The sequence below is a fragment of the Haemaphysalis longicornis genome, unplaced genomic scaffold (assembly GCF_048455015.1).
Source record: "Haemaphysalis longicornis isolate Haplotype H1 unplaced genomic scaffold, Haemaphysalis longicornis Haplotype H1 scaffold_4, whole genome shotgun sequence".
NCBI classification, from domain to species: Eukaryota; Metazoa; Arthropoda; class Arachnida; order Ixodida; family Ixodidae; genus Haemaphysalis; species Haemaphysalis longicornis.
In genome coordinates, this window is record NW_027526361.1 from 33,776,773 (window position 1) to 33,800,877 (window position 24,105).

Consider the following 24,105-nt stretch of genomic DNA (forward strand, 5'->3'; position numbering starts at 1 on the left):
CCGCTAAGCTTTTGAGTAGAATTTTAAGCCTGAGTCGTTTAATACCGAATTTTTTTCCTTAGCTGTACCAGCCCAAAAATGGTCGACCTCAAACTCGTTCTCTTTTATGCCTTACAAAAAAGCGTAAAGCAACTACAAGATGTTCATCTAATTGTGGGGTTAGTACAGTATTCTGCCAACCGACTTTTGCAGTGTGGGATCTTGAGGCGTTTCCTCTTTATGCTGACATGTTCGATTTTGCAAGTTTTAAAGCAGGCAACACACTTTTGAACTTAAATGCAATCGTGAAGTTGGAGGCTGTACGTTCTAGCCCCGTAATTCAAGCGAGAGAGCTTCATTGGGAGCAAAAAAGCGTTTGCGTGTTCTTCGCTGTAGAAACTTAAGACTTTCAAGGTGATCCCAGAAGAGCGCAGACATGACTATTCCAAATATAAAAGATATTTTGCTGGTCAATGCGCTATTAAGGAGGGTCGAGGTGTTTTGCTGTTTGTTGTTCCAGATGAATACACAATGCGTGAGTGTGTTTCTGAGCGCCTGGAACGCTTGGTTAGCGGGTTAGGCGCAAACTTTCCAGTTTTCAAATATTATATCATCGGCGCCAGTAGTTCACTATCCGTGAGCATACCTGAATGCGTGAGGTACGCTTCGCTGCATTATTAAGAACCACGCGAAGATGAACAGTTGCAATGCAAGCACGTTCTCCAAAGAGTATGTTTTAGAAAACCAGCTGCCTTCACTTCTTAGAGCAAACGCCTTCTCTAAGGGGCTTGCTGATACGTTTGTGTCGGTTAACTCGTAACCAAGCATGTCGAAGACAGCAACGCTGAAGTATAGCGGGTGAAGAAGGGTGTAACGTCGCATCTCAACATGCCGTGCGAGGGTTTTGCGCATACCCCACGTATTTGTATCTACTCTTCGATTTCGATTTCCGTAGCGCTGCTGCTTTCGGGATTGATGGGAAAACCAAGTCGCAGATATTCCGGTACATTGTCGTTGCGCGTACTACATTATTACACAAGTCTATAACCATTCGAAGGTGTCCGTAACGCGAGAGATATTCTTGAAATATAACGTACTGAGAACAAACCGCCTCGTTATCAGTAACAGCCTTCCCAATAGGCCCTTTTCTATGAAACCGCAGTGTGAATGCACGTCTGCACTGGTCACCCGCATTCATATTTCCCTGGAAATAAAAGTTACAGCGGCAAGGAGCTTTCCGTTTCGATGTGCGAAAGCGCAAACATCATTTCTCGCGAAGTTGTGAAATCATATATAGTTGGCAGGGTGTGTTTGACATTCCCAGGGTGTGTTTGACACGGGAATAAGTGATTCGGCCATTAGCCTCTGACTGCTGCTGTCATTGCCACTGGCCAATCCACCTGAGCGGGTATTTTGTAGGTTTGTATTGAGCCTTAACTTTAGGTGGCCTTAACGTTGAGCCCCACGAGGTGTTAAGTATTGTCACTTTTTGTGCCTCAGGTTGCGATGACCGGTTGCCTACGTTGGTCCTTGAACACTAATGTTAGGAATGACGACAGGTCAATGCGTACAACCGTTATAAGCCACATGACCCAGTTTTCAGTCAACGGAGACGTTTGGCACGCGCATACTCCGTTTGCAGCTCATAGGAGCAGTTGATGGGAAGTTTCTCGCTGTCCGCAACCCACGGGCGTTTTAGGGACAGTTGATCGAATGAGAATTTTGATGACATGTTCTGGCCCCAGGATCTCGACACGCGATCCCCCCCCCCCCACCTCCCACTCCTCACCCCTAAAGTGAACCTAATAATTCCTGAGGGATGGTCATGCAATTAAACCCTGGCGCTAAAAGGAAATCCTTGGGGAATGACCACGGGCAATGTCTTAGCTGCATTCCATAGTAACGAGAAAAAAAAAAAAACTGGTGCAGTTTGCACTAGCGGTGCAAGGCTCCAGAAACAGCGGAGCTGCGGTTCCACCTGTCTTCCGGGTTTGCCAAGTTTTGCTAGGTTTTGCAAGGTTTTGCTAAGTGTTGTTAGTTTTTGCGATGTTCTTACTAGGCTATGCTAAGTGTTGACGGGTGAGGCCAAGTTTAGTCAAATGTCAAAAGGTTGTTTTGGTCGGTCCCCGTCACTGACAGCGGATTCCAGGGGTAAAGAAGCTAGCTTGGCCCCAGCGGCGCTATTTCCCGAACCTAGCACCAATACCGCAAGCTGCGTCAATATTTTTTTGTTCTTTCGTGGGGCGCCACGGTGGTGGCGGCAGCGGAAGCGGGAGGGACGGCGGCGGCATCAGCAGCAAGCAACAGCAAGCAACAGCAATCAGCAGCAGCAGCCAACGAGGGCCGGTTTACGCGAAGAGAGACTGTTTGCCACGCGGGTTCTCTGCTCGTGTATACAGGGCCTCTTTTTGAGCACACGGCCCCCGCCGGCTGAGCTCCACTATTTCTCGTTTCGCAAGTCAACCTTCTTTTATGCTGCGCGTTCCAAGAGTAAAGTTTAGCCCGGCTAGGAGGCTAGGCCGGAAAGCTAGCGCGTACTGACTTTGACTTTGAGTTTGAGTTCGCCAGTAGGCACCACGTGAGCATGTTTTCTTGTGTTCCTTTTGTTAAACTTCCTGTCTCCGCAGTTGGGGCCCAGTTATCGGACCCTATGGGTGAGCGGTAACCCGTGGCAGGGACCGCATATTTGGCAATTGGCACTGTCTGATGCCCTCGCTGAGCAATCAGTCTTGGAAGAGAGTCAGACAAAAGGATTGGAGCAAAATTGCTCCCCCCATTCCCACCCTTCTTCCCATAACCCTTCCCGATGTCCAAGTTCCCGTTCCCAACAACCCACCCTATCCGGCTTTTTCCTAGGGAGGACAAGGGGGGTCCCCCCGGGCTCGTCCCCCTGGCGGTGGGTCGCAAGAAAGCTTTTCCCGTTAATTTCTCTCCACCTTCGGGTGGACAAAATTCTCTTTGCCGGTTGGCATTTTTTTTGTACTGTTGCAATTGGGTATAACCGGTTATACTACGGTGGTGCCGGGGAGCTATTGAAAGCTCCATTTACTCGATGTATATATTAACAGCTACGCTGTTAATATACCCTGCAAGTAAATTAAGGGCAATAAACACGGAAATTGAAGTAACAAAGATATAGGCGAACCACACTCACATAATGGCCGGTAGCTCCAGCGTTCTAAGCTCGCATGTGCTTGTAATCTTCCAGGTTGACTTAGCAGACTCCAGTACTGGCGAGCGAAATAAGGGCCCCACTACTGATGAGAACAGTGGGTCGCCAATAGCAACAAGAAATTGCAAGCCAGGACAAGTATTTAAAGGTATGGTATTCCGTACACGAGGTTCCATTCTCTAGATACCCACGTGATGCATCGTTGTAACTAATTAGTTGCGCTTGCTATGACGTCCTTGGTATTTGTGTTATTTGAGCGGCTTCAAACGCTTAAGCTACTACCCGCATGTACTCGCGCCAGTCCACTATAATGGCCTAAATGCCACAACTTTAAAAATTTACGGTACATAAGCCCCGACGGTCCTAACGCACCTCAATAGGTTCACGTTAGTTGCAAAAAAATACTTTCTTGAACGAGTTGATACACAGCTACTAAACACATAACCTTGCGAAGTTCGATGATAATTTGGATAATTTGGCTTGCCCAGTGTGTCTTCTAGGCCTTTGCGAACCTTCGCGGTGTTGAATGTTCCTTAGTATCAAGTTAGTGCTCAATCACTGCATCGGACAATTGATATGACCAAAAAATGGTTTTAATTACATACGTACAACTAACGCTTTTATTACATACGTGCAACTACAACCTCGTCGATAAACACAGGTTGGATGTTGGCACGGGGGTGATTTCGGCTCGGGGTGAATTTTCGCTTTCTGTGCGTGGGATGTATGCTTCAGTGAAAGGAGCTCGTGCACTTTGTTTCCCTATTCTCACAGAATTTATCCACAAAGTATTTCTTTACACAAGTGACAACAACCATCCCCCCCCCCCCCCGGAAAAATTCAAGAACATTCCGTTGGTATCAGAAAACTCGTAAATACTGTATTATACTCTAATAAACATATCAAGTAGCTTCTGTAACATATACCTTGCCGTAAACTTTCAAGATAGAATATCTAAAACCTACAACAAAGCGGCTGTTTTAGCAACACTCTGTGACCTTCTATTCATCACTGTTAGTAAGAGATACCAAATAAGAGGACAATAAGGATGGCAATATTTGCATGAAATTGCATAAATACTTTCAGTAAAGTACGCTTGTAACCACTACGCACTGCACGTTTTCAGCTTTTATGAAAATTCCTGAACATAATTTTGCTAGAATGGCGTTAAATGCATCGATTAGGTAAAATAAAGTCATACCTTAAAGGGGTCCTGAAATACCTTCCGCCGATGCATGGATGTACGTGTAACCAAATAAGACAATGTATTAGCAATCTCCTCCCGCAAGAATTTTGTTAAAGCGATGAGTATTAGCTGAGAAATCGTAAATCAGAAACCGCGCATTATCGTCGCGCCGCGTTTCCTCCTCCTTTCGCTGTTGACGGCGCGAGAACCTTCCCTCCCATGATGCTGCGCTCTTCAGCGGTGACGTACTTCCGCTATGGCGCTTGCTCATACTGCCGTCTGCTACGGGCAAGCTTTGTTGACACCAATATTCCGCACTCTGCTCAAGGCTGGAAAAGCGAACGAAATATCTGGCCGCATTTGTGCGGCGGCCTGGCCTTGCCCTTTTGCGGTGTACGTTGCTGAAGTTGCTATCGGCGGCGAACTCACAGCCGCTCGCAGAGGATCGTGCGCTCGGTCCCTTTTATGCACCGCGCACTGTTTATCCAAAAAGCGCCGTATCAGATGTGGCCCCGCTGGTGCCGGGTCTTATTTTGCGGTGGTGGTAATTCCTTCCGGCGGCATGTGAAAAAGACACTTTAAACCGGTACAGAACCCGTGCACAAAACACTTCAATCATGTGACCAGTTCAGCTTGGGGCGACGCGTTGTGGAGAGCGGCAACGTTGGCAAAACATGCTCCGGCGCGGCTCTGAGCGTTTTAGCGCTGGAGCGAGCGTCATTTCTTTGACAATCTCAAACATCGGTTGCCTTGGCAACAAGGCACAAACCGCCCCAGAAGTAAGTTACGGTTGCGTGATCCCGGTTCAGCTCGGGGCCCCACCTCGCGACATGTGGGCACTGCAGGCGTACCACTCACTCCCATTGGGAAGTGTGAGATGCGTTTGGAATTACAGGAGGCGATGGTGTGTGTGTTGTGGACGCCTTCATTTCGCGATGAAATGCGACGTTGTGCTTCTGCGGGTGGATAGTGCTTCCCATGGTCTGGATTATCTTTCTCAAGCGACGTACAACTCAATCTCGCATGGGGTATGTGCAGGGTGCGTGGCTAAAAGCCATCTCGGCTTGCGCGCCAGAGTTAAGTGACTTGCTGTTCGTCCCCGCAAACCGCGCGCGAGGGGAGTGCGGAATTTACGACGGGCAGGAGGAGGCAACCCATCGTCTGTCAATCGCGGTTCAGACTTGCAACGCATGTTGTGACGTTGTGTTCGTTCGAAACGCATCACTGGATTGTTTTGAAGTTGAATAAAATGTTTTCGTCAAACCCGGGCATTCGGCTCATGGCGTTCTCTGCGATTGCACGAAAGAAGTGCCACGGGGCTTCAACGCTTTCTTTATAGAACGTACTCAGGAAAGAGAATATCCATGTCGTGTTATGGCCATGTTGCAATCAATACGAACGCTTAAGCGTTTGTTTACACTTGTTTCGTTTGTCGTAAAATGTCCAAGCACTCCGGCACTCCGCTGGCAGATCAGCCGGCGAGCCGACGCTGAGCAGACAACTCATCTCTTTGCTGGAAGTGCGTGAAAAGCCGCCCAATAGCAGGATGTCTAGCTCATGACGAACATCTGGGAATCGATGATGTAGACATGTGAAGATGGCGGTGTCCAAAAACACGAAGGGAAGGGTGAGAAAAAAGCGACAAACTTTGCAACAAAAGTGTGAGCTTTCCGCTGCGCGTAAAAGAGTAATACTTGGCACAGATTACGTTGACGACACAATCTAACGATGGCGCTACTTCATTTAGTGTGCTCAAAACGCCTTTCAGGGCCCCTTTAAAGGAGGCATGAAGAAAAAACACAAATTTGGTTCATTCAAAAGATTGCCTCGTTAGAATCATACTGACATAACTTTTAACGTAAACTTCGCTTAAATAAGCTACATGATTAGGAAAAAAGGGAATGGCCATGCGACCCACCAGCTCATTCCCCGCAACAGAACCTATGATGTCATTCGAGCCAGCTCTGCGATTGGCGGAGGCCGGCACAAGCAGACGCAAATTAGGTAGAGCTTAGAAGCTAGCCGAACGAGCGATTTGCGATTAAATTTAGGGCACATTCTTTACAAAGCAATAAGAATGATGGTACAAACAGTGGAAGTTATGAAAGCACATTTAAATATAGAAGTACTGATGCGTACTGCTGTTGGTACTGCGCGCACTATGCTTGGTTTAGCTGCACAGCACTGCGGGGCTTGGGGTTGTCTGAGACGACAGTGGCCGATTGACGCAAGCAACGGTGTCATACGTGACCATATTTGTCGAGCGAGCACTGTTTCAGGGAATGAATATTTACTCCCAAAACAAAAACAAGCCATGTTTAAAAACGTTCAAAAACAAACCAAAGGCTTGCCATGGTATGGTGGCGCCATCTATGTTCAGGTAACGTAAAGAAACGCGGGAATGCCACCGTAGAATACCTGGAGGTCCGCACCGCCGTACAGGGTGGCGACACCCTTTGAACGGTGCCGTGCCGCCGCAATTGGGCCAACGTGCTCAACGCGTTGTTCTTTTCGTTTCCCACGAGACCTAGCAACGCGAAACAGATAAGATGTTTCAAACTTCGCCAGTAAACCGCGTTGCGGCGATAATTTTAGCGCAGTTTTGACACAATGACTTGCTTCGGTGGCGAGGGAGCGACCCAAAATGTCGGCGCCAGGGTATTCGTGTCTCTACCCTGTGCGGAGGACGCGTGAATCAAGGCATTCTAGGATGCAGAGCGGTCGGTTCCTGTGATGTCATTTCAGACCCCGAAAACAAACGAATTAGCGGGAAAATCAAACTTTTAACTTAAATTGATTAATTTAGTAGTGAATAAGGCATCATTTGTGTCCGGACAAGCGCTGGGGGCACTATAAAACACGAAATCTTTAGAATAAAACAAATTTGCATTTTCTTTTCATGGCTCTTTTAAAGCAGGACGGTATATACAAGAAAAGTAGATCTATGTGCGAAATATGAGTGTCCTAATGAGCTTAGACAAATTTATTAAATCTGCAACCACTCAAAATAGCCTGACATTTTCTTCCATTAAGTCACATCCTTCGTACAACTTGGTGGAAACAAAAGCGCCCAAAAAACAGGGACGAAGGAAGACGTAGACAGCACTGTTTTTTGAGCGCTTTTGTTTCCACCAAGATGAACACCTACCAACTAGCCCAACTTTCCGTTCTTCTGCCTTCGTACAAGCTGCGTCAAACATGCTAAATAGTGCGTTGGATCAAGGCCCAATCGATAAACAAGAAGGCGGGGAATGGGGGGGTATTGTCGGGATGGAACTGTATGCGAATATGTCAAAAAGGATGACGGAGGTTGTTATTGTCAAATGCTCGCTAAGATCTGTTTGTTCAATAACATACAGTTATTGTGTGTTTCCACGTTCCTCTTCAGCTTAGATAGAAACGCTATGTGTGGGGGTAATATCAGCAATACATTTCACTAAAGGAACAAAAAAGACAGAGGCCATTCACACTTGCGCGGATTGAGATGTGATTGCAAGCGCATATGGCTGCGGTGTGTTGCTAAATTTGAGAGCGAATGCGACAGCTTCAATGTTTCGAAGTGCGTTTACTGTGATCATCCTTGCGAGGCCCGGGCTTGGCCGCTCGGCCCCACATATAATTTGAAGTTGAAGTTCTTTATTTCAGTCAAGTACAATGGCTGAGGAGGCGGAAAAAAAAGCCGCTGTACTCGCGGCTTGACGGAGCTCCCACCCCCCACGACACAATCAGCAGGAACGAGGCAGAATAAAAAATATCACAAATGCAAATACAAAATGCAAGCAAACAAGAAGCAAGCAAACAACCACAACAAAAAAAGCCTTTGTCTTCGCCACCGAAGACAAAGGCTTCGGTGGCGACCGGACCAGTGGAGATTCGAAAAGTAATTGGGCAATATCAAACGGTATTTGCATGGTATAATTTCTAATAGGCACACATTCTAGTAGGTTTATATAATACGTAGGTCCCATTTCATTTTTTAACAACCTATAGAGTGGATTTGCCTCCTTTTTGCAGTTGAGACAATGTTGGAAAGAGCGTGAGTTCCGGTGGAGGAGGCGCTTTATGGTTACGGCTCCAGTTCTGGGCACTGCTGGCGACTGTGTCTGCCGAGCACCGCGACAGCAGCTACGGGGAGGAGAACGAACTTTACTGCGCAGGCGCGAAGCTTGCTGAAACCTTGTACAGTGAAACCCCTTATATACGACTTTCTCGGGACCGTGAAAAAGCGTCGTAAGATGGGGGTGTCGTAAAATCCGAACAATGTCGCAGACAAATACTGTTTCGCACAACTAATTTGCAAGAAACTTCAACGTAAACTGCAAACTAATGCGTTACTGTGCTCGGAAACAAGAATCACTAAAAGAAGTAAATGCGAAAAGAATAATACACTGCAGGTGCCCATAACGCTGCATTAAAACAAACCTTGTACTGCAGTTCCCAGCCGCGATTCCGGCCAGCCAGTGCGAATCACGGCAGCCTGTGTTCTCAGACGGTTTTATGACCACAGTATTAGAAAAAATCCGTAAGTTTGTTCTGGATTTTCTTCGCGCGCAGAAGTGGGAGGTTTCGCTCTCGAGCCCCAGGCAATGTTACGTTCCGGGATTCCATGCCACTTCTCGGCCTCCTGGATAATTTTAACTTGTCACTGAGCGACAAAATTATTCGCTTTCACGGCACCGCTGTACCTCTGAAAAATGGAAATATTCGCTACAATGATGAAAAACACATGTGGAAGCCCCAGGCTGTAAGCGTAACCTGGTTGGTGATTGACTGCTAACTGCCCCTACGACCGCTGCGCAACAAGTCAAGAAGAGACACCAGCGAGTACAGGATGAAAGCGATTGTGCAGGGGACCGGGCCGCTGCTGGAGAGGATCGAAACCAAAGATGATGAGGGTAAAAAAGCTGTGCCGGAGAGAACCGATTGAGCGAGCAACATCCGTGGAACAGGCCCGAAGGACTTTTATTTCGTCCGCTGGTCGGTCGCGCGCTTCGCGTGCGTCGCCGGATAACGCGGGTCAGGCATGAAAACGCGTCGTATAACCGAGGTATTTAATACATCGTTTCTAAGGAGACTCGCCGGCATTCGACTAGTTAGTCGTACAAACCATGTAGTGAAAAAACCCGATGATGCATAACCGGGGTTTCACTGTATTTTGGTCTCTTCGCCATAGAATCATCGAGAGCGAGCTTACCGAAGCGCCTCATCTTTTCCCTATTCCTGTTCCAGCTTTGCCAGACTCCAGCTTCAGAAGAGTACTCGCTTTTGGCTGCCGCGTTGTCTACAACGGTCGCCTGATAAGTGCAGGTTATCATGGCTTATCCGGTATCAGGACGGGTGGTAATGGGTGGAAAGTACAACGGATAGTCGCTCAATGAGTATAGTAACTTCCTCACGTGAGCAAAAAGAGCTGGTGGCTATGGAAACGAATCATGGCGATGGTACCCAAATAGGTGCTCCACAACGCTGGTGGTAAGCGACCGTTACGGCAAATTGATCTGGGAAAAATGAAAGTCCACTCCTTGGAATCGTAGCACAGACACTAAGCTTGTTGCACAGGAACCTTTGGGCGTACGCATAGGAGGGAAATCAGAGTTTCAACTTTCAATAATTCCAATGCTGTTATTTTCCTTGTATGCTGCATTTTATTGGGTGAAATGCGATAATGAACTTTGAATTTCACCTTCAATGACATAGTCACATTACACGTCATCTTCATCTAAATAAACTCCGGTCGTTCTTTTTCAACCAATGCTAGTTTCAAGGTTTTGAAATTCAATTCGAGGAATTGAGCAACCAGGTAGTTTATATTGTCAACGGCTAACCACACTAAGCGGCTATTGCTTTTTTTTTACCTGAAGTAAAAAATGTGGTACTGCCCCGAAAGCTCTATACTTGCACTTTATGCAGTACCTAATCTAAAGCTAAGGCAGAAAGACACTTTCATTCTAGTCTAAAAAAATTTAATAACCGACCCTGGGTGCAGCTTCGGCTTTAAAGAAATTGAATAATCCTCTTTGTTCGACTGTCCAATCTAAATGTGACAAAGAAGCTTTACAAAGGGCCTGCAGGCACCGTATTCTACACCAACACATTTATTTTATTCTTGTGTGGTGTGATTTATTGAGTTTTTTTTATTATTTGTTTTAGTGGCGCGGAAAGGGCACCTGAAGGTTTTCATGCGGGTCGAATTTGACGGTGCTTTAAAGGTTCTGAGATTAGGTGGGGATAAACGAGAAATCTTGAAATGAAATTGCTCAATGTAAGAAATTCATATGTCAGAGTGAAGTAAAGATAAAACCATAGAAAAGCCTAAAAAGAAACTTAGTAATCAAGGTATAATTTTGAGTCCGCGGAAAGGTCCCGTAAAATGGGATTGTTTCGTGGTTGTTTTTATTTTGTGTGTGTGGGCAGCAGCAGTGGGAACAGGTAGTTGAAATGAGAACGACGATTGTTGGAATTTCGTCCTGAAAGGACGAACAAATGGGCGAAAGAAGGAAGGATAAACATAACATTTTGATTAGGTCGGAATGAATCGGGGTTCGGGATAATTCTGCGCCCAAATTTCCGAGTCATTTTTGCCGTGAACTGAATGTTCGTCCCGGCCGACAACCCGCGTAGTGCCAAAAATTTCGCTAGACCAGCGTTTTTGTTTATTTTCGTTCTAAAATGGTCTCGTGGCTCAATTCGAAGCGCTCTTGCTTTGTAAGTAATCTTGTATACACCAGGTCGATGTAGAGGCTGGCGCGGCATTTCAACGAGTTTACTTAACGTTCTACATCCCACCGCCCGATCTCGGCTTCCACCTATTTCAAAACGAAATAACGCGGGAATCTCACGAAACCTGTGACCGTCATTGGCCAATCTCCATGAGCGGGTGTAGGAGAACGGCGGGTGCGTATGTTTGGCCGCATTCAAATAGGGATTGGTGAGGATGAGTACAATAATGAACAACATTTTTTTGCTTCAAAAACTAAGAAGAAAAATTAGCAGTGGCTTAGCTCGGCTATTCCAAGATATACGTAGCGTGAGCTAAGGTTTAGCTGGTTATTCTTAGGTTTCCTGGTTGTCTACGATTAGCTGACTATCATGCTTACTGCTTCTAAAACGATTTCCCATTGCTTCTAAAACGATTTCCCATTGCTTCTAAAACGATTTCCCATTCAATCCAGTCTAATCCAGTCCACTCCAGTCACTACTCCTCGCGTATGCGGGGCACGGCTCTCCAGGAGCCGCGCGAAACGGCTATCAAGTGGCTCCGGCACACCGTCAAACTTTGCTACTGCGCAACGGGGGGCACAGCTGGGCACGCGCCGGCGCCAGTGTGTCTGCCGCGGCTATGACGTCACTCCTCTGGAATGGGCAGACCGGCGAATGTGCAGACGCAATTCTCTACATACCCGTACTCCAACTGGATTGAATTTCCAATCCAATCCAATTCAATCCAATCCAATTTATTCCAATTCAATCCAATCCAATCCGATCCAATCCAATGCTCCTCGCGCTTGCGCAGCACGGCCCTTTAAGGTCCACCCGAAGCTGCTCAACCTCGGCCAGTGTAGCTTACGCTACAAAAAAAATCTAAGAAAGAAACTTCCGAAGCATGTCCGTAGGCCCTAGTTACAGACGGCGTCCGGAGATAGTTGGACGAGAGCTTTTTTTTGAAGGTCTGCATCGGAGCTGAGCATGAATGTCTTATTCCTCTAGTGTCGTGAGCCGGACAGTCATGTCCTTTAGCGTGGAGTGTTTTCTAGAATATTCCTAAATAATGTTAAGGAGGGGGGCACGGCCTGGTTCTGTCTCCATTTACCTGCGTCCGTACAAGTTTCTCGGTACGTGTAACTCCAGGCTATGGGATTAGGGAATGTACCAGTCTGCAATTGTCTCCACGCATTGCATTACCGCATATTCTGGTGGGATGGGCAAGAAGGATGCGTAGAGGACTCGATACAGATGAAACACATCCTGGGACATCCAACTGGGGCAGGGGGGGAAGGGGGGGGGTGCCATTGCGATCTAGGTCCCACAGGAAATGGGAATTGATGACAAGGCCGTGAGATTCACACAGCATCTATCAGTATATAATTGTCACTGGCCAAGACAACCGAGTGGACAAGTTGTTCTGCGTACATTCTGCCCATTCTGCGTACATTCTAATGTGCGGTTACAATACGTTGTACCTAATGAGATGCCACGCAATTACAAGCTTCCTATACGTCGAGATGCGTGTACCAATTGTCGACGTCTTCAGAGATGTTTTCTTTGTCGTGTTCTAGGTAGTTTATATAGGGTGCGACTCTGTCCACTTCAGACAAATAATTTAACCCCTCCCCCCAAAAAAAGTATGGTCGCCATTCCGCCCTCCAAAAGTGGACGACTAGCAAAGTTGTTGCAAACCACTACAAATGGTAATGGAGGCTGACATTAAATGTTTCTCGTCCTCTTGGCGGGCTTGTCGCTTACGCTCGGCTAGTGTCACTAGGTAAGAATGCAGAGTATCGGCACTCTTTTCTTTTATGGTGCCATGCCGCCGCCATGATCATTGGTCAATTCTAATTACGTGACATTTGTTTACACGACGGTTCATGGCCGCCGTCATTTGGTTGTTTATGCGTTTCAGTCGGTAAACTCTGGTAGGCTTAGCTTTTCCTCCGTGCTATGCGGCTTCGCGCGATTGACGTCGTTCCGACTGCGAATCAAAGATAACGCGGGTAACAGCAATTCAGCAGCAGAAGTGTATTCAAAGATGCCGGTTTGGTGCTTCTTCGGTAGTATTGTTAAAAACGATCCGGTAGAAGCTAACGGCGAGGTCGTAGATGCGGCAATCTCGCAACACTGATAAACGCCAAAATAGCCGCCGTTGCTGACTTGAGCGCCTCAGTGGTGGTGCTCTCTCCCTTATCTACACTACGCTGGGCTTCTCCGGGTCCTGCCTAGGTCCTGCCCAGCCTAATGCATGCGCGCGGTGTCTTGGGAAAGAACTGCTCTATTTAGCGACACTAGTCCTGCCTAGCCTTCAAAGATTAAGAGCAAAGATGATTTTTGCCATGAACACATGGTTCACAGGCGCCCTATCATCCATAACGTGGTTTCGATGCTTGTTTTGTGGTTTCTTTAAACTAATTTTGATCGCTATGCTGTATGACTAATTAGCCTGCCGCATGCCCTTGGTGTCTTAGGCCTTGGGGTGTTTGCCCATGGAGATGAATCGGTTAGTGGGTAGATGTATACAACTTTGTTGTAAAAATTGTTTTCCATGCACTAGCAACTGCGAGAGCGTTCATCATGTCAACACCCCACGCAAGAAATCCCTAGGCACGATTGAGGCAACATGTGAGCCTGACCGAGATTAGTAGGGTCACATTCCTTCAATGCTTTTCTGGTCACGAAACTCCGCCATAGCGCTATCGGAGGGGTTTGATATGCCGCCCCGCGGCGCAAGTGGGGGACAGATGAGACCTGCGCGCTGCGTCGACGAAGCTAGGCTCCCACGGAATACGGCAGCATCGGGCGGTTGTTTTCGTAGTTTTCAGTGATCAGTCAATGTGACGCCTTCGGTGATATTATGCGGTGGCACTGGGCGGAAATGGCAAAGACTTGCTGCGTACCGGGATGTTGCTCCGGCTGCAAAGGTACGAGCGAAGAGGTCTCGTTGAAATTTGTTTACCATGTAGCAGCCCGGAATGTCGGCTGCTGAAGGAGGCGAGAAAGCAGACGTGGAGCTGGTTTGCAGTTTCTATACAAGACTGTTTATTTTTAAAAGATGCGTACGCTGAGAGCGTCCCTTGACTAGGGAAAGAAGGGAAACCCCCGCTTCCTTCAAAAGAGAGAGGAGAAAGCCCCCCCCCCCCCCCCCCCCAAGCGAGCAGATGGCAACAGCGCCAGGACTAATGCCAGGAGTCGGCCGGACAACAAGTTATGCCTCCCCCGACGGCGACCGTTGAAGAGGGAGGGGGACTCACCCCTGCACTAAGGCGGCGGCGACGTCGCCAATACGCGTGCCGCTTGCGCTAGGGTGCCGGGCGGCTTCCGCTATAGAGGCGCCCCCCCTAGATTGCGATGCTTTTAAAGAAAGGCAGGAGTTACCGGCTGAATGGCGAAAGGGCAGAGTACACTGGTTATCACTGAAAACGTACGTGAGAGGCTGCATGAACAGAAACCTCAATATGAGCAGGCTTGGCGCGGTCGATGGCGACGACTTCTCGTTTGCCAGGCACGTCGATTGTGATGGTCTTGTTATTACGTCCCAAAACTTTGAAAGGGCCGTCGTACGGAGAAGTGAGGGGCGGCTTTGTTGCGTTGTGTCGCACGAACAAATGTGTAGCTTAGTTCATGTCGGGAAAAGTGAAAACCTTTATGTTGCGGGCGATGCGAGGTGCTGTTGGCCTGAGTTGCGCAAGCCATGCGCGCAGCTTCTCAATGTGGTCGGAGGTTGCTGGGGCGGAAAGTGTCTGGTTGGAAAATAATTCTCCCGGGAGGCGCACTGTTGAGCTGTACACCAATTCCGCAGCGATGAAGCCAAGGTCTTCCTTCACCGTGTAGCGTAGGCCAAGAAAAACAAGCGGGAGCTTTCCAACCAGTTCTGGCGATCGAGTTTCGCTGTAAGTGCAGTTTTGAGATCGAGGAGGAATAAACGTCCCTATAAAGCAGTTCGCCTTGGGGAATAGTCCTTATTCCAGGACCCCTTGAGACCATCCGGCTTCTTGAGCCCTCTTCACCAGCCAAAGCTGGTGACCAGGGTCCGAGCTAGACAGTGCTCTCTCCCAGTGCTCAGGGGAGGGGAAGGGCAGGGGGGTAGGTTGGGGTTCTTCTCGCAGCCCCACACAATGTGGTAAAGCGTGCCCGGAGCCTCACAGAAGCGGCATTTCGAGGAGTAGAGGGTGGGGTTCAGAATGTGGGCTCTAGTTGGGTGGGGAAAGGTGTTGGTTTGGATGCATCGAAGGTGGTGTTCTTGCTCTTTTGTGAGGTTTTTGTGTGGAGGAGGGTACATTGTTTGATGCAGGCGGTAGTGCTGCGTGATTTCTGTGTATGACAAAAGGGGACAGACACGCCACTGCTCGCCGAACTCCTGACTAGCCCGGTGTGTCAAATCTCGGGCATGCTGGTGGGCAGCTTCGTTGCCGCGGACGTCGGCATGGGCGGGCGCCCAAATAATCCTTACACGGTGTTGTGGCGGATGCTGCAGTAGAATTTGTGTGACGCAGGGTGAGAGGAAGCCACTCGAGAATGTTCTGCATGCTTGTTGGCAGTCTGTAATGATGATCTCTGCAGGGGTTTGAGCAATTGCTAGGGCTATGGCCACTTCTTCTGCCTGTAGTGCATGGGTGGTAGGAATTGATGCACTTGTGAGGAGGGCTTGAGCTGTAGTCACAACAGCGGTCATAGCTCTCCTCCCGGGATAGGATGCTGCGTCCGTATATACTGTGGTGGAGTTTTGGCCGTACCGTTTGAAGATTGCTTTCGCTCTGGCATCTCTGCGGTCCTGGTGGTGTGTCGGATGCATGTTCCGGGGCAGTGGAGCCACATCAATAAATTGGCGAATCTCATGCGGAAGCTGAGTCACATCGGCCTGTGGGTGTTGAATCGAGTTGCCTGTGCAAGCGCTCAACCATTCCGTTGCTGGCGGGGTGGTAGGCGGTTGTATGCTGCAGCCTCGTGCCGAGGAAGGTCGAAAGCGCGGAAAAAACGGTTGCTCTGGAATTGCGCCGTCTCTGTCAGTTGTTATGCGGGCGGGGCAGCCAAAGCGGGAAACCTATGTCTGAATAAAGGCCTGCGCGATGGTCTCAGCTGATATGTCCGCAATTGGTATAGCTTCGGGCCATCGGCTCCATCTGTCGATGCATGTGAGCAGGTACCTGAAATCTTGGCAGGGCGGTAGCGGTCCTACCAGGTCGAGGTGAACGTGGTCAAACCGCGACTCACGAATCTGAAATTCCTGTAGTGCAGCCCGATTGTGGCGAGTCACCTTCACTTGCTGACACGTTTCACATGTCCGAGCCCAACGTCACACGTCCGCGTCGACTCCGGGCCAAACGAAGCGTTCTGTTATCAGCCGCTGGGTGTCGCGGACACCTGGGTGGCTGATGGAGTGGAAAGTGTTGAATACCATTCGGCGAAAATTCAGTGGGACGAAAGGTCGTGGGATTGCCTGGTGGGAATCACAGGTTATCGTGCCCTGGACGTAGGGAAGTGCAACCTCCGAAAGCACGAGTGAAGATCCCCCACCTTTCAGTCTCGTCAACTCAGTGTCCTCCCGCTGATCCGCGGCCATCGCCTCTAATTCCAGGACTTTTGTGCCGGAAGCATTGACGAGAGACAAGGCGTCGGCTGCTTCGTTTTCGACCCCCAGAACATGGCGGATGTCTGTATAAAACTCAGAGATGAATGAGAGCTGACGAATTTCCCGTTCTGAGTAGGAGGAACTTTTGTTGTTGAATACGTGGGTAAAAGGCTTGTGGCCTGTCAAGACGTAGAACTCACGACCTTCGAGGAAGTAGCGCAAATGCTTAATGGAACAATAGATTACGAGCATCTCCCTTCCAAAAGTGGTTCACCGTACTTCCGCAGGCTTCAGGCGTTTCGAAAAGAAGCCCAGTGGCTTCCACTGTGCACCCTCCTGTTGCTGCACAACTGCTCCGACCGATGTGCAGGAGGCGTCCACCATGAGGCGTGTAGGAGTTTCAGGCAGTGGATGAATGAGAAGGGTAGCCTCAAACAGACCGCATGGAGTTGTTATGGCTGTTTACGGTATGTCCTCCGGTTCGACGGGGACTTGGTGGTATGCCGCTACGAGGTCGATCTTGCTGTATATTTTTGTACCTGCCAGCCCCGCACTAAAATTGTGAATGTGTAGCAGAGGATACTGGTCCGGCGTTGTCGATGCGTTCAAGGCTCTGTAGTCACCGCACGGGCGCCAGTCGTCCCCGTCGTCTTTAGGCACCATGTGCGTGCCGCTTGAACTCACTGCGTGCCGCTTGAAGCCTGTTGCTGGACAGCCGTCGTGGCTGGGTGGTGACTGGCGGCCCGGTGGTGACGATGAGGTCAGTCACGTCATGTCACTCCGGCTGTTCTGTGTTGCGGGGCTTGGTGAGAGAAGGGAACTCGACCAGGATGTAGTGGTAGGCAGATACTGGCTGGAAGGCGCAGATGCCAGATGAGCAGATGTTTGACTCTAAACCACGTACTTTCAGGGATGTGTTGTTATCCTTGAGGCAACGGTCACGTACGCTCGCATCCAGGTTGAAAGTCTGCTCCAAGTATGGCGAAGTTAACGTCCGCTACCACGAAGACCCAGCGAAACAGGCGCCAAAGTCCAACAGCTATTGCCAGCGAGCGGAAGCCGTACGTAGCGATGACAGTGTTGTTCACCGCCTGCAGCGACGATATGTTCTTGCTACGTCGGCGATCCGCGGGGGTTGCCGGGACAATAGAGATTTCGGCACTTGTGTCGACTAGCAGGCGCGAGTTGCTTTTACGCGGTCGACTACGAAGAACAGGCGGCTGGGTGGAGGGCCGATGTCGTAAGCCGCCGTTAACGACTGGCCGCAGCGTTTCCCGGAAACGATCAAGGTTGAGTGCAGCGGCTAGCACCTGTGCCGAAACGACGGTGTACCGGCAAACTCCGTCCTGTCTATCTCGTGACTGGCTTCTCTGGGAAGAGCTTGGCTGTCTTAAAGGGGATCGATTGCGTCGTTGCGCACCCTGTTGGGTGCGCAACTAGACAGCAAGAGTTGCTGCATGGTCTCAGTAAGTTGTTGCACTTTCTCCTCAAGCCGCGACAGTCTGTCTGGTTGTTCGTGTGTTCTTACAGCAGCTATGGGCGCGAAGTTTGGAGCAGAGTATTCCGTGATGCGATCGGAAGGTTGCGCTAGTCGATCAAGGGACGTCTAATCTGAACCCGCGAGAACCACGCGCACCGAATGGGGCAGCCGTTGCAGAAAAAGTTCAAGAAGAAGTGGGAGGTGGCCGTCCTGACTCCCGTGCACACCGAATGGTTGCCGCATCCGGTGCAGCAGTTGGGAAGGTTGTTGGTCGCCCAGCTCTTCCCGACATAAGAGCTGCTGAAGTCTGCTTTCTTCAGGCGCCTCGAGGCGGTCCAGCACCATCTTCTTGAGGGTGTCGTATTCCCCTTGGGGGGGGGGGGGGTAAAACCAAAATGTCGTCGATAGCGTCGGCGATTACTGGGGGCAGGACTGCGACGACGTGAAGGTACTTCGTTCACTGCGAGGTGATGTGCCGGAGCTGAAAACGGGCCTCCACTTGGCTGAACCAAACTGTTGGATTTTTAGGCCAAAAATTTGGTAGCTTCAGTTCTGTGGCGAAGACTGCCGGCGAGAAGGCAGCAATGTTGTCTTCGGAGCTCATCGAGGCGTGTTCGTTGAAGCGTTGTTCGGGTCAACAATTTTGTAGCAGCCCGGAATGGCGGCTGCTGAAGGAGGCGAGAAAGCAGACGTGGAGCTGGTTGGCAGTTTCTAGACAAGACTGTTTATTTTCAAAAGATGCGTACGCTGAGAGCGTCCCCCGACGACGGAAACAAGGTTAACCCCCGCGTCCTTCAAAATAGAGGAAAAGGACCCCAAGTGAGCAGACGGCAATGGCGCCAGGACAACTGCCAGGAGTTGACCGGACAACAAGTTATGCCTCCCGCAACGGCGACCATTAAAGAGGGCGGGGGAATGACCCATGCACTAAGCCGGCGGCGACGTCGTCAATACGCGTCTTCCACAAAGGCGCACTGTCGTCAAGCGGGAGAGAAAGGAAAAGCCGCGTCTCGTGGGAGCCGCTTGCGCTGGGGTGCCGGGCGGCTTCCGCTACAACCAAGTGACGCTGATAAGCGCGAGCAGTGGAAAAGGATTAAGCGCCTAAAGGTCCAACGAGACCAAAGGTCCAAGAGTGGATATTCCGTCTCGATGGACCTTTCATCTCGTTTGACATTCAGGCTCGATTGGACCTTCAGACTCGGTGGATCATTCGTTTTGTCGGACATTTAGGCTCGATTGGACCTTTCGTCTGGTTGGATCTTTCATCTTGTTGGACATTCAGGCTCGATGAACCTTTCGTCTCGTTGGATCTTTCGTCTCGCCGATCACGTCACGAATTGGACCTTTCGACTCGTTGGATCTTTGGTCTCGTTGGACATTCAGGCCACAAGCGGTGGAAACGCGCAATATTGCGACAGGAAGCCGGCACCTTAACTCACATGTCCGTGTCGGTGAAAAACATTTTGAGGCTACCGACGTTATTTGTTTTGTTACTAGTACATGACCTCGCCGTGTTGAATTATCTTGTGTTTCCAGCTGAGCGCGATTTTATTACTTCTATCGTAGTGATGTCCGGCAATCTTGTTTGAAGAGAAAAGGCTGTAAGCTTGTCGCCACTAACCCACGCTTCTTATCGCATCGACAGTATTCTCGTTCTGTGTAAATGTTGCTCGAAAGAAAACCATTCCCCCATGAGAGAATGCAGAGCAAAATTTGCGGCATTCGATTTTCCAACGCGCGACTGTGCAAGTCACTTAGCTGAGTCTTTCTTCGACATTTGTGCTTTTCTAGCTTATTGCGGAGCACAAGTTCACTTCAATAGACCTTATTGCTTTGGGGTCCCTACGTTGTCATTGGCTATGTGACATCGCTGAACTGCCTGCTGTTTATGCTTTTATAGCTTATTGCGTAAGCAAGCCTGCTCCAATAAACCGTATTGTTTTAGGAACACTCTATCGTCCTTCAATACTTGAAAATGTGTATTAAAATATCCCCTTTGTGGTATCAGTGTCTCCTTAGCTTGACAAAATTTGGGCTATTTTGACTCATGTTAGTAGTCTACTAAATAAATCGCTTTTGGAGCAGCTGCATCATGCTCATAAAAACGTGCTCTTACTTTTTCAGATTCGAGACGTTGAAACCCGGCCTCGTTTCAGTAGATCAACTGGCACCGGTGCTATCGTTATTGCACTACGCCTTGCGAGTATAGTCAGTCATAGCAACACGCCCTGTTAAACATGAAGCATGCGATTGTAGCAACAGGTTTGGCCGGCCGCTACGATAACATGTTCGATCCGGCGATGAAGTACACAATAGCCGTCGAGGCCCTGAGGTCAACTTTTTTTTAATGTAAGGACGACGCCATATGCTTACAACACGAAACTTACCAATAATAGAACATATGCCATTTACAAGAAAACAGAGAAATACTCAAATGCACTTAGCTAAACATATTTAACTCACGAGGATCTCCCGGCATCTGCCCTCTTTCGCTCTCATTCTATCGACCCCCCCCCCCCCCCCCCCAAAACACCAAACACTTCAGTTTTAGTATTGCGAAAAACCCCGCCTCCGAGGGCATGACTCAATGGAGAGTGAGGAGTGCCTACTAATAACACACTGTAGACCTATGATTGGCCGCAACAACAAACACCAAATGTCTGGTTGCGTGTGCACAAAAATGATCACGTTGTCCGCACTCTCACTCATTAACATCAGGACACGAGTACGACACAGATTAAAACCGACCAACTAAAAGCAACTGAGCGCTGGCCATCAACCCTCTGGTTGTCTTTCTAAAGTACCGTTCACACGGCGTGCCCCGAAATTATGCCAAACGCCGACGAATTTCATGCGTTTTTTAGCAAGGCGCGGGCATAGCAAAAAGAACCACCTATCTCCGCCGTCGTGACGGCGCTGTAGGCACATAACTTATCGGAAACTCATGGCGTATACGTCGGACTATACAACTTCACCAGATTCAGCGGCGCGCCTTTACCTATTCATCTCTGGCCCACGATTGACCTCGCAGCGAGCGTAACCCCGACGATTAGGACGCACCCGCGACTCGCACGCACTAATGCGGTAATTACCCCCAGCAGCGACAGAGAGACGTTCCGATGGCGTCACAGGCACCGTAGGTGCCGCTCAGACCTACGACAAAGGTGCGATTCCCTGCAAAAGGACATTGACATCTTTCGCTGACATAGAATATTTATATTGGCTAGACGCGCATCCCCCCCATTGCTCAGATAAACCATGACAGGCGGAAAACGCTCCCGCGGCTGCATCTAGCACCCCTGGAACACGTCATCCCAGCCGGCACAAAAAAGGCACGAAGCCTGTACACTAACGATAACGCAGCTGCCGGCGGTCTTTGTTGACAAACTGAGGTACTTGAACTAGACAGCCCGTCTAAGTCATTTTCGAACAAATGGAACGGGCCACTCTCGCTAAGTGGGAAAAGAGCAAATTGAACTATGACTTCGCGACGCAACATTGAAGTGGTAGTAGGATTTGCCCAAGAGGGTGGGACGTTTCTGGGAGACCAACGCATTCGAAAATTGAATCTTCCCGAATGACCTTCGGTGGCTACACAATATCACGGTCGACGCATTTTTGCTCGTGCAGTGCCTATGTGACTTCATGCTGTTGAATTGAATTTCCGTGAAAATTAACACGAGCTGTAGCTGCGAGCTCGAAGTTAAGCTGGTTTAGAATCCTAAAGATCAGCCTGCATTTACGCGACGAAAGCTTTATCGCTCGCGCTTTGAAATTTTGCTGAACTTCTATGCGATAAGCGCACCGGACGGTAGTTAACTTGAGTAACCTGTAAACACGCGAAATCTAAAGGTTTATTTTTCGTAGCGCAGCCGCTGCAAACACCGGCCGCATAACGGTCGGACTGCATATATACTCGCGCTATCGGCGTCGCCGCAGGACTCGCTGCGCGGCTCATATTTGCCAGTTTCGAAACCTCGGGCTTCACCAGTGTCCTAAACCTAAGTAAATAACCTTCGTTTAAATAAAGCACAATCTTACTCTGCCTTCATTAGATAAAAAAAAAACTGCTGCAACACGTAAATGTATCTTAGTAAAGCATGTTGCTGGGCTAGTTGGTGTTGCATAGTTACAGGAAACAAACTGCGCAAATGGACGGAACGGATGAAGAAGGACAACAAGATAGCGCAGTCTTGTTGTCCTTCTTCATCCGTCCCGTCAATTTGCGCAGTTTTTTTTTTCCTGTGACGTAAATGCGTAATTTCTACATAGGCACGAGTGGCTCCATCGAAGCATTGATATCTTGCAAAGGTAAGCGAAGAAAAAGTCTTCACAAGTGAATGCAGCCACCCCATTTTATGTCAAGCTAAATGTCAGTGAGTGATAGTAGAATATTCTCTGCCTATCAAGAATTTCCCCGAACGGGTAGCAGCTTCAGCGGAGAGCTGTGCGTGCGGGTGGCGCGGGTACGGAATGCCCCCTCGCTGACAGCGGCGACCCTAGCGGCAGCTTTTGGTCCTTTATGGAACTGCGGCCAGAGTTTCGTGACCAGAAAAGCATTGATGGACTCTGGTAATGTCCTAGCTGCTATTTAAAAGCAGAGTCAAATCAGTGAATTGTTGGTAGTAAACAGGTGGACTTGGGCTTGCAGAGAGGACCGGCAATTGCTCTGCCCAAGCAGCACAAAACTATCTGCATCCAAACACCACCAGTCCCACAAGTTTGCGTCCTTGAAAAACTAGAGGACCAGGTGCGATATGTGCGGCGTAGTGATGTAGTGCTTATCCAGAAAAAGAGCGACTTCCAAAGAGGCATGCGGGGAAGGGGGGAAGGATTTCCTTCGAAGTGTTTAAATAAGGCTGACCGCTACACCACATGCTCCGTACAGTCCACGATGACGGGTCTGATGTGCTCAGTATACCACACGTTGGACACAAGGACGGTGAGCTGATATTCAGCTTGAATCCCAACGCCGGAGCCCATGATGTATTCGTCCATATACGGTACAGCAAGACACCTCTGCCATTTTCATACCATTTTCAGGTGTAGATGTAGGATTTTATAGACCCTGGTATATTGTGGTATTCACAGTCTGCTCATCGTTCATTACGTTTAGGCATTAGAAACAGCACAGCAGGACAGTATGCCAAATCAAGCTGGCCACATGTCCGTCCCGCGATGCCGCTGCCAGTCATACCCCACAGACTCACTTTGAACCGAAATATAGAGTGATACCGCAGGGCGAGTTATTTAGCTTCACCGAACCAACGTAAGCCTGGCGTAATATTACTTCATCATTAGCGTGACAGTACAGAGGCGCTAAAAAAACAAGGGACCACGCTAGCGTGGTCCCGTGTTTTTTTTTTTTTTTAAGCAAAGCTTTCTAGCTCTACCAGTCAACGGTTCTTTTGTGGCGTGCGGGGCAACAAACTCCAAACGTGTCGGAGGCGGCGGCGTGGGGGAGGGAGGAGCACGGAGTGTTTCACTCACAGAGCACACTAGAAATGCCGCGCTAGTTTACCCAGCGTTCCCCTCGCGCGGAAGTGCCTGCTCGCCGGCGGTGGCGTCAGTGGTACGGCTTTGACGTCTGCTTTAGCGACGGTTGTTTTGGGCCTGTTTTGGTGCAGCGTCGCGTCCACTGCGCAGTGTCTTCGCACTGCTTGATTAACTTGTTTGACAGCACCTCCAGGGTAACCCGCACTCGACGGAATTAAGTGGTCGTACGGCAAACATACGTTAAGGATTGGTTTGCAGGGCGGGAAAACAAAATGTACAAACCCCATACAGACATCTTGCCGCTTCATAAACGCCCCCTTTTGCACACTGCTTGTCACAATGGGACTCCGTTTTCTATATTGTTGATTACCAATTCGGTTGTGATTTAGGAGGTATTACAAAAAGCGCAAGTAGTAACTGGTTCTGATCAATAGTGACTGTAAAAGTTCCCTCAGCTTTGTCGCAATTCTCAAACTTACTAAACAAACAAGTTTAAATCGGTATAAATAGCA